The 10,120-nt window shown below is 35.2% G+C and overlaps 1 long non-coding RNA gene across 1 annotated transcript; it reads right to left on the bottom strand.

The window, feature by feature from the left end:
- Nucleotides 1-207: 207 nt before the first annotated feature.
- LOC140151817 (uncharacterized) lies at nt 208-3,542 on the bottom strand. Its single transcript, XR_011858969.1, has 3 exons — nt 3,482-3,542; nt 2,953-3,119; nt 208-511 (listed from the first exon to the last, which is right to left on the bottom strand). It is a non-coding gene; the product is annotated as an uncharacterized lncRNA (long non-coding RNA).
- Nucleotides 3,543-10,120: the final 6,578 nt, after the last annotated feature.

Raw genomic sequence — 10,120 nt, 5'->3', positions numbered from 1 at the left:
TTAAAAAGAGACCAAAATAACGAGCGAAGTGAATCAGATAACCTGAAAGAAAAGAGAAGAATTCTTTAACATGTTTAATATGAAAAAGAACAATTGAATAGGAGACAGCGATAAAAGCAAAAATTAATATTCTACCATAAAAATGTACTCACTTTGTATATCAAAGGATTAAACTTACGTTCTGAAAGTAGACTGTTTGCACGCGTTCTCTTGTTTATAGCAGTTTGCCATTTCGATGATGTCGTAAGTGGCGTAAAGTTGCGTCATTCCAAGTGCAAAAGAAATCCAAACGAATGTGAAAAGGATGATAAAACGAACTATGTCACTAATCATTCCCCCAAATGATACTCTAAGTGGGCCAACAAAAGCCACCATGTTAAAATCTCTCAGGAGAGCCACGAAAGACAAAACGGTAGCAACACCGAAGAGAGCGTCTCCCATTAAGATTACATCATTGGGGTTTATGTTGAATATAACATGATGTTCATCGATTACAGGATTTCCAGTATCCCTGTAGAAATAGTATTGGATCAAATATAATATAAATAAAATAGATAGTGGCTGCGTAGGTTTGAATAGGTAAATTGAAAGAAAGAAAGAAAGAAAATAGACTAAATAGATAAACGGATCAAACTGTTTGGCTTTACACTTCATACTTTACTTGGAATATAATGAATAGTTTGTGTATAATACTGTTATACCAGTTTAACTTTAACGAAATGGGGTTGGTACACAGAATAGTCAACTGCAGATCCGTCAACTGCAGATCCGATTTTTTAAAGGGAAATGAACTGCTTGGATGATGTCACGATGAGGTTAGCAATATTCCGTATTGAAAAGCGTGTTCCGACGGATCTGCACGCGACCGGCCTCTACAGCCTAAGATTTTTTATCCGTAAAAACGCACGCGTTTATGCCCAAGCGACCTAATCGTAGATACATCCTTTGCGCTAATTTTGGTGCTAAAATTGTTTAACCCAGCACCTTACCCGGTGGTAGGACCGGCCATCAAAGGTGGCCATAGAGGGTTGGGGCTGGGGAGTTGTTGGGGTTGGATGAGGCCCCAATGATTTTCATTTTGCTCTTGTGAAATTATTTTTAGAGCTACTGATATTCATTTTTAGTTAGGTGAAAATAGTCATTTCCTTTTACGTTTAGCAAAGAATTCAGTGAAAGCCGAAAATCAATTTTGCCTATACTTTGTACATTGTACTTTTTTGGTATCACTGGATAGAGGAGACTCATAGCTATACATTGATACCAAATATAAATCGTGTTACAAAATACCGCTCAGTAGTTCTAGGGTTAATACTGCGTGTATCGTCGGGATAACGTGACCCTCCCAAAGTGATAAATGCTTTGATTAATTTTGTTGTGTTTTTGTTTTCTTTAATGTCATGTATCCGAATATTCAGGCGCCTATGTAACCATCTTTCAGTATAAAACAATGATTCATTTACATGAATTTTAACGAATTTTGACATGAATGGGATTTTCTGTGAAGACTTTATTCAACAGATATTTCAAAAATGGTAAAATCACTATAGGAGTAGAAATAAGGTTTGTAATGTACTAATGTGATACATAGTTCTTTCGTTGGCAAGGCATACGAGAAGAGATGATAAATGCACTTGTAACTAATAGTAGACTGAAACAGTAAATAGCAACGGCTCATTTGGATAAAGATGTACAAGTCAAAGAAATGACCATCAGTCTTTCATAAAAGTAAGACATGCTTATTTCGCTCTGAGCTTATCTTGTTTGCTACTGAGTTCTATTTTGAACTTGCCTTCAATTTTTGACTTGAATTTGTTTTAAACTACAGCATGTACTTTTCGTTGTTTGCTTTTATATTTTTTTACCTGTCCCTGAAGAACAGCAGTTTATCTGCTCGAAACGTCGATTGCTTTTTTGTCTGTTTTGTTTTGTTTGACTGCTATGTGCACAGTGATTTTCATCACTTCCAGTGTACTTTTGGACTGTTTTTCTAACACTTTTGTGGGCACTGGAATTGGCAATTTTTGGCCATCGAACTTTGCCCTGTTTTTGTGCCTACACTGGTTATTTGGTTTAGCGTGTCTGTTTATATGCACAGTGATTTTCATCACTCGTTCTAGTGCACTTTTGTATTCCCATTGATCCTTGTTGTTTTTGTAGCTTTAGCCACTTATGTGGGCCGTGGAACTGGTAATTTTTGGCTATCGAACTTTACCTACTTCTTATGCCTACATTTGCTGTTTTTGTCCCCCTGCATACTGTCTTGTCTGCATTTTACTTGTTTCCCCACATCAGGTTGGTGTACCTTGCTTTTGTATCATTTATTGATGCTTGATGTGTTTTGTGTCCTCGTCCGTTGGATTCACCATTTCATCACTAGGTTGCGCCGCGCCTGCAGATATTCCTTGCGTAAGCATAGCGTATCTGTGCGTTAACAAAATGCGCGACAACGCAACGCGATGCATTGTCGTGGGTGTGTACCCCGCTTGTGTAACATTTCCTTTCAAATTACGACCACGGGTGAAATATTGAAATGAAATCCCTAAACAAAATGGAGTTGTGGTTTATACATCAGGATTTACTTTGCTTGTATTTATAAAAACATTACAAAGTACACATGTATCAAAAAAGCTAAAATTCTCGAATTTAACAACGTCATGTGTACACAGACACGTTAACGCACGTTCATTCGCCCGTTCATTCGCATGTACATACTCAACCAACGATTCCACCCCCTCAAACACTTCCTTATTTTACACAATAATTAGTGTATATAAAGTGTCTACCAAATGGTTTCAATATTGTGTTCTCCCCACGATCAACTTTGGATTGACGCCTTTGTCAGGAGCACAACATGATGGAATCTCAAAGTATCACGATAAAAGCGACAAAATGAGGACAAAAGCTAGAAAGTGAGGGAGCGATAGATAGAGATTGGATAGAACAAAAATCTACCTTTTTGCTAAATCTTTTGCCAGAAATTGTTCACAAACCGTGAACTCCATTGCTTGTTCCAGGAAAATGTCGTCGGATATGTTGTTAAAGGTCGGACTGCCGTCGGTCTTTATGCGGTAAATCAATTCAGAAATAAGTTCACAATTGAATTCTGCCTCGTCTTTCCTCTAAGAAATCAAACAGATATTACTGTGCTATGTTTCATTTGGCAAAGAGGATAATATTTTTAATCCAAAAAATTAGTGCTGTACTTTTCTGGAATAGGGAATAGTTATACGATTCGGACAAGGGCTTAATGAAAGTAGCTTATCCGTTCACCATTTGTCCTCCCATGTTAATCAAAATGTTGATTTTAAATCCCTTTACAAAATAATTATTATATATTGTTCTATTTTTTGATTCGGCTTTGAACAATGGTGATACATAACATGTTAACATACCATGTTAACAGAACATGTACATAATATTTATATGAAATAACGTATTTCTGCTGCGCTTATTTTTAAGGTGATATACCTACTAATAATACCTTATAATATGACACCATGTAGCATACCAATGCTGACCAATAGAGTACAAGTTGCAGGATGTCACTATAGTTGAATAAATCAGTCCAATAATTCCAGAACCCGCCATTACACAATTCACGAATTTCACGCAATGTCATACCTTGGTGGGTGGAAGACAATACAAAAGCATGTCAAGTATGTCGGTCTTTCCATAAAGTTGTACATTTTAAATTTATTTTAGTTAATTTAAGAAGCAAGAAAGAAACAACGAAGAAGATAAAAGAGTAAGAGAGAAATGCCAAAATTGTACCTGAAATCCAGATGTAGGCTAGTATTGATACAGATAAAGCTGTCAAAGGAGAATCTGATAAATACTTGACAATCTGGTTGACTCGTTGGAATTCACTGTCTGTAAAGTTGGTCACAGTAGCGGTGGAGTTTTGTATAGTGATATGCACGATTAAACAGATAAAGTAGATGCGAGAAACCCAATGTAACAAAAACCGAACGTAACTGTAAAATAAAACAATGCAACTAATATTTTAGCATTTTTTTAAACATAATTGACGTCCTTTTTCATTATCACAAGTAGGAAATACTTTTTTAACCTCTTATCTGAATATTGACAATCGATATAAATCAGAAAGCAATCTCTTCAATATCGCATTAAAAATACTACATCATGAATATTATGTTTTGCGAGCGTACAGGTAAACTCTGAAGGGATACCCTACGCTTGTCATTCAAAACGTTTTGTCTCAACTGCACTCATCTCCTAGCTTTTACAAGTTATAATTTTTGAAAAAAAATTAATGGAGTCTTTCAACGACGGGAATTAAACAATTAATACAATTACATAGAACAAGTATAGTTAGATCTATCTAAGACGTACCATTCATGATATGAGATATTACCAAAGAGGTCCATGTTTGGCTCTATAAGGTCAAAGACATAACAAATTAAGCTCAGATTTAGATTAAAGAGGAGTCAAAAATATTGATTTCGATCTAACATTTAAAATAAAGGAGAGTTTGCACTATCTAGGGTGATTTGTTACCTAGGTAACATAGCAAAAAAGATCAAATCCCATTGAGGCCTTTTGACCATGGCCTTACATACGGTTCGTCTAAATAAGAACAATTAAATGTTTTTGACTCTCATAGAGCAAAAACGTGACCTTTGACCTTTTTAGTAATGGCTCAAGAACAAAACCCCGGTCGACTAAAGAATTACGTTGGTATGAGTTTTTTCCACAATTTAGCAAGTTTAAAATTTGACCTCTGTATTAAGTTTAACAAACTTTTGTTGCTAAAAACTAAAGTTGCTATTATGTGTGTTTTGTGTACTCTGCAGTGTGCAGTCAACTACCTCTTGCAGCACTGCAGTTTTGCCAGATGGTACCGACAGATGGTACCAACCTACCACCCCCATATTAGGCATGTCACAGTGGCTGCACAATACTTTTGCCACACTGTGCATGCCAGCATAACAGTAAATTGAAAAGCGTGCGCATGAAAGTTGTTCAAATTTGGCAAACATCCATGTCAAAAAATCAATTTCCTCATATGTGCAATTTATCACAATTGTTTGAATTTTTGATATATGGTGTGTGAAACCTTTCTGTGACTACCATAGGGTTTTTTAAAAATAAATATTGCTTCGTTTAAGAGCTACTACCTGTTTTTATGGATTGTTGAAGATGCCTCATAAATCAATAAATATAGGCCTTTTGAAAAATCAAGACCTACCATCATTTAGCTGAAATACTAATCTTTCTAAGCATGTACATTATTTCCGTCGACAACGAATGGCACACTTGAGGAAAACGATTTGAAACAAAACATTTTTTAAGTGAGTTTAAAGGGAGTAATATTCCAAACCACAATAGCTCTAAGCCATTGTGTATGTCCAAGGCCACACCATTTTTGTATTCGCGGTATAGTAGAGTGGCTGTTCCTTTTACCATTTGTCTTCCCATGTTAATCCAGATAACAAAATGTAAATTTAAAGTCTCATTGCAAATGAATTTTTATTTTTACTTTTCGGATTTGGCTTTGAGCAATGGTGACACATAAAAACACATTAAAGTAATTAACTGCAGATTCTTTACTCAACATCATAACAGGTTCATTAAATATTGAAAAAAAAACCCCAAATGCCTAATTTACATAATAATATCATGAATAATTGATTACTTTTTGTGTATTTTTTGTTATCAATTGAAAGAACTTTGTATATGTGTGCGAAAAAAACCGCACCCACATATCATGTACGGTTTTCTTTTGGCATCAATTTTGCATATTAATTAGCTGAACTTAGTCATTTTTTCAACTTTAATTTGTCTGCAGATAGGCCGCAATTGCTAAAATAGTATAGTTGGTTAATTTTTTATAATTATTCAATGATAGATTTTTTAATTTTGTTTTCTTTGACGAAGTTAGACAAGATAGGCAATTAACCTGTGATACTTAAATTAACGTTGCTTTTTCAAGCAAGTGTCCAAATAAACCTTCAAAATCTCGAAATGTGCCAATTTTGTCATTATAGTAATTTGGGGCAGATTTGCATTCCATTTATGAGCATCTTAAAATTGACACTACATCACAATGCATTGACCGATTTCAATTCGGTTTTTTGATTTTTGATGCTTTAATAAAGGTCAGTCATGTAGAAATATTAAATAACGTGTTTCTGCTGCCCTTATTTTTGAGGTGATATACCTATTTAAATAGCCGCAGTTTGATAAAGTGTGGTGATGTTTGAGCGAAGCAGTTTTTTTGTTATCCCACACTATTTTAATGCATAACTTATTTTTTCACAAGCAGCTATAGGTACTACAGGGTGTCCCAAAACAAAGAGGCCCCACATTGCGCCCTCTTTTTCTCCTATTTCTGAAACGTTGATCAAATATATTTTGGTATGTAAAGAAACCCTAAATCGTTAGCTTTAATAAACCAAAACAATTCTTTCAATCGGCTCACACTTTTTGAAGATATGCCCTCTTTAAGAGTTGTACCCGTTTTTCACTCTGTCCACGGATGAGGTTTGGCTACATCAAAGATTTAAACGAAAAACACGGTTAATGACATGGATAGATAATAGCATTAGTCTTGGGAAAGCATTCACTATAAGCGAGGATCACCAGCTAGCTTCAAACATCTTCGCAACCCCGTATTACTGCTGTATTCGCAAGTATCCGGCGCACAAGGCCTTAAGGATGGTACGCAACGCAATTTAATAATGCAATGAGAACTAGGGCTGAAACCTGTATTCGTGACGGAGGTAACCAGGTAGAGGGCAGAGCAGCACAGTAAACTTACTTCAAAAGAACCAAAGACAAACTAAACAGCCCTTTACAGGGCTTCCTTTTATTCCTTATGTTGTCAATAAAAAGAAAGCAAGAAACGAGAAAAACATAAGTAATTGCAAGTATAGCAAAAGAAGTCCTATCCCACATCAATTTCGCCCAAATTAATGACACTTAACAAAATCCATAACCCATAAGCCCACCGGTAAAGCCCATTCCCTTAAATAAAGTGGTTATTTTATAAAGTTATCATCGAGGAATGTTTGATATTTATGCATGGTATATGCACTTTTCAATCTTTGAAGTAGCCAAACCTCCTCCGTGGACAGAGTGAAAAACGGATACATTTCTTTAAAAGGACATATCTTCAAAAGTTATGAGGCGATTGAAATAATTGTTTTGGTTTATTAAAGCTAATGATTGAATGTTTCTATACATACCAAAATATATTTGATCAACTTTTCAGAAATAGGAGAAAAAGAGGGCGCAATGTGTGGCCTCTTTTTTTTTGGGACACCCTGTACAAAAGACTACCATTTACAGAAAAACCTTATGTTATGACCGATGCAACAACCTAACCAACATTAATTCAACAATCTAACGTGAAATCAATAGCAGTAAGACTATGTAATCAGCTTTTATAAATAATACTTACGGTGTCTTCATTATTCGTCGATGCCACTTAAAAGGGACGAGAAGGTAAGCAATACACAGAACCGGTTGAGAGATGATAACCATCGCTGTCCAGATAATAAAATGGAGAACAGATAGCTCCTTCCACCTTATGTACCATTGGTCGAGAACAAAATGCGTACACGCAGTGCTGGAGATAAACTACAAGAATGACAAGGTAAATAAATTATTTAGAAATAATTTATTTGCATACCATTAAATGTTCTATGTTGTTTGTGCTATGTTTTGCTTTCTTCTAATAATCCGCTGCCATTTTAAAATGAGCTGGTCATACACGGGTCATACATTGCGACCATTTTAGACTGAGGCTCTTCGCTCAAGTTCGCTGCGTGCTTCTGATCAAGATAATTATCTTCAACTAACATTGAATTTTTTTTTTTTGGCTCTTGATCTCTGACTTTGGCCTCTTTCCTCCAAATTACGTGATTACACCATGTGCTGCATTATGCTGTTAAAACCGATTTTTAAACTTATGGTAAGCCTTTTGTTGCGACCTAGTGCAATATCTTGGCATAATACAGGGTGAGTAAAAAAAGGTGAAATAGAGAAAAGAATCCATTTTTATTTAAGAAACGAGTTGAACCATTTAGGTTTTAAAACATTTTATATATGGTATATCCATCAGTGACCTTGTGTGAAAAAATTAAGGAATGAGCATTTACCGTTTTGCTTTTATGGCACATGATATAGCGCTACCCAATTTTAATGTTTGTCCAAGAGACATCTAAAATTTGAATTTCAGCCCACTCTGTGTAAGGTAGATTTGGAACAACTACCATTTTCTTAACCTCATTGGCATTGAAATAAAATGGAGCACCCAAAGCGTTATTGCTCTTGGTCTTGTTTAAGGAGAAGAAACATTATTTGTTGTTATTTTCATTTTACCTTTACTTTAAAGATGTTTATTCTCTATCAAAACCATACAAATTTGTAGGCGGGTTTTTCAAATGTCAAAATCAAATGCGCGCAAATTGAAGTGGAGTGAATTACAAAATATTGGGATTAAGTTGGACATATTGGGATTAAAAAAAAACTGGAGTTGGAGTCGAGTGAGGTATGAAGGACTAAGCTTAACGTTATGTTAGAAAGTTTGTTTGAACAGAAAAAAAGAAATTAAATAACGCAAAAATCAACCTTATTTAAGTTAAAGTCAGTTTCAGATCTGGTGCCTTTACCGTGCACTGTGTGCTCTCATTCAAAATACATGGTATCTCGTGGACAAATAACGAAATTGGGTATCGCAGCAAAAGGACTCATACAATTTAAACGGTAGTCGTGATTCACTTCATATTTTCACAGAAGGTGGCCATTATGTGTGGCATGTATAGAATCTTTCAATATTGGGAAAGTTCGACTTGGTTCTTACATAAATATCTATTCTTTGCTCTATTGCAGTTTTTTTGACTCACCCTGTACCAGGTTTTACCTTGATAGATTCTACAATCCTGTTAATATTATGTAAAATATTAAACCCATCAACAATTGGGACAGTTTCGGCATTGATCTTGTGCACCGTATAACCTCTAAAGGAGTTCATTACGGTTTATCCAGAGAAATGAAGCAGTTCGGCCGTATCACAGTATCACATAGTGACGTATTCGACATTTTTAACATTTTTGAGAAAATTGGAGCATTAGTTTGTTTATGTTCTACTCTATACACACCCCCAAAACCGGACGTTAAAGTGGCTTAATTAATAAGATATTAATTAATTTTATTATGCCGTATTTGCAAAACCTTGAAATGTCAGTATTACATAACGACGTATTTGCCCATCATCTATACTGCGCAAGGCCCTTATAAAGTATCTGCAATTGGAAGAATTTGCCGTTTCATATAGCGACGTATTTGCGCGACTTTGTCATTACAGTGTAAAATTGGTGTTTTGTCCTTTTTGCGCAACTGTTTTACATAATGACGTATTTACACAACGATTTTGTCATTTGAACAGCGAAATTATCATTTAGTCTTTTTCACATAGTGACGTATTTTATTTAAAATAGATTTTTTGTAGAATAACTTATGCTCTGATAATAATATTTTAATCAAGAGTATGCAGGAAATGAAAATGGCTAAATTCTCAAATTCGATTTTCTCGAAATGCGTATTTTGCAGATACGTCAGTATGTGAAACTATACGGCCAACGATATACATGATATATGCAACAACCTTTCTGCCAAAATACAAATGAGCAATACTGATAATTTTGATATCAAATACCTGCTTATACTTGAGATCAAGCGAGTCATGTATCCTTTGTGGGAGAACACCAACTTGAATGGAATTCTCATCGTTGAAATCTTCTTCCCTATTCCACAGTAATGTACCAATCTCATGCTCTGAACTGGCCATAGCAAAGAATTTGGTAACAAAAACATCGAGTTGTGCAATCAAATTCTCATAGTTAGACTGAAGATGATGTTGCTGTTCAGATTTGCTCTTAAGAATAGCTTTCCCTGCATCTATAGCTGCTTGAATGGGATCCATAGATGCATACAGAAGATATGCTTCACTTGATATAGCTTGATGCCAGCTGTAGCAGGTTAGATATTGTTCGTAGGTATCTCCTTTGGAGTGGTCTAGAACGGTTTGCAGATCTGGCATTTTAGCACCGTATTCTATTAAGGTCTAAAGAGAAGTGTTGAAATAATTATACAA

The sequence above is a fragment of the Amphiura filiformis genome, chromosome 5 (genome assembly GCF_039555335.1).
Source record: "Amphiura filiformis chromosome 5, Afil_fr2py, whole genome shotgun sequence".
Classification (NCBI taxonomy): Eukaryota; Metazoa; Echinodermata; class Ophiuroidea; order Amphilepidida; family Amphiuridae; genus Amphiura; species Amphiura filiformis.
The sequence above is the reverse complement of the archived record's forward strand: the minus strand, read 5'-3'. Positions and strand labels throughout refer to the sequence as shown.